At 47.3% G+C, this 1528-nt stretch overlaps 1 protein-coding gene across 11 annotated transcripts in view; it reads right to left on the bottom strand.

The window, feature by feature from the left end:
- PAX6 (paired box 6) overlaps positions 1 to 1528 on the bottom strand; it is a 28306-nt gene that overhangs the window by 18690 nt on the left and 8088 nt on the right. The window lies entirely within an intron of this gene.

The following is a 1528-nucleotide window of genomic DNA, read 5'->3' on the forward strand; positions in this document are numbered from 1 at the left end:
CCCAACTCAACGGACCAACAACCCTCCAACTTACAAAGAGCAGAGAAACAAGCCCCTTCTCCCTTCATTAGTGCCTGCCTTGACCCAGCGCCTGGACAGTCCCCAGCGCCTTTTTCTCTCTCCCCTCTCCCCCCCCCCGCCCCCTTTCCTTACTCCCTCTCTCCTCCTCTCACCACCTTTCCTCCCTCCCTCCTTCCCTCTCTCTCTCTTCCCCCCCCTCCACTACCACCCCGGGCCACTTATTTATTTATTTATGCGTCTCCCATGTATTTATTTGAAATCGTCGCGGGTGAAAATGGAAAAGTAATTTCTCGTTATAAATATCTGGCGGTAATTGTGTTACTGGTGCGAGTTGTTAGGGGTTGTAAAAAGATACAACAGCTCAGTGGGGTGCTCAATTGGGGAGGGACAATTACAATAAAGAGCCCATTCAAGGGGGTTGCTAAAAAAAAGGAGGTAAAATAATGAAATAGTCGCAGCCTTCATTTTCTCTCCCTTTTTTTTTCGCCTAAAAATACTCATTCTCTTTCTTTTGCGCCTATAATGAATATTAATTTTACTCTTCCTGCATATGATGGAGAATTCAAAGAGGCACGTTTCCCCATTCAGGACTAGCCACGGTATAATTTATTAAGTAGCTTTTAGTAATCTTAAATCCATAAAAATAAACATCAAACAAGTACTTTCTCGCAGCGTGAAGACTTTAACTGGTAAATATTTACTGCTCTTTGGAGAGCTACCTGATTAGCAGCAGAGCAAAGCTCCACTGTACTTCAATGGAGACGTGGCGATGTCTCCTCCAGCTGAACTGAACGTGGAGCCATCCCTTTAATACACCGAACACGTCTGCATAGACACACACCGAACGGGAAACCCACTTCTCCAGACACAATTTCCTCCCATATTTCACGCACAACTCATAAACGTGGGGCCTACGGGGTTAAAGGAACCAACCAACCAGCCCCGAAAGCCACCATTAAACTTCCAAGCCCTCCGCTCCGCCGGCGCGGAGCTCAGAAATGACAATGAGTGGATTTAAAAGGGGGAGGAAAAAAAGAAAAAAAAAAAAAAAAAAAAAAAAAAAAAGAAAAAAGGGAAAAAAAAAAAAAAAGCCACGAAACTAAACAAAACCAAATCCCAAACACAGCCGAAAGCGCTTTACAATAGAGGGCGAGGGTAGCCAAGTGCTTCAGCAAGGTAAGAGGAGGTGTGGGGCAAGGGGGCTCAGCAACTCTCTAACGCCTCCAGCAACCGGCCCGGCATCTCCAGGCCGGCTCCTGCGGACCCTCATCCCGGAGGGAAAACGATGGCAAAATCCTTTTTTTTTCTTTTTTTTCTTTTTTTTTTAACCCGAATTCCCTGCTCCCCTGCGGGGACCCGCGGAGCCGGGGCAGCGGGACACGGGCAGCTCCCGAGCGGGGAAGGGGAATGCAATTCGCCGCCTCCTAATAGGCCGGGCCTAATCTGCAAGTCGGTTTTTAATCTCGAAATCTTGATATAATCTGATGGCGGATAGCATTTCCCCCCC

This window comes from Calidris pugnax, unplaced genomic scaffold (assembly GCF_001431845.1).
Source record: "Calidris pugnax isolate Ruff unplaced genomic scaffold, ASM143184v1 scaffold177, whole genome shotgun sequence".
Classification (NCBI taxonomy): domain Eukaryota; kingdom Metazoa; phylum Chordata; class Aves; order Charadriiformes; family Scolopacidae; genus Calidris; species Calidris pugnax.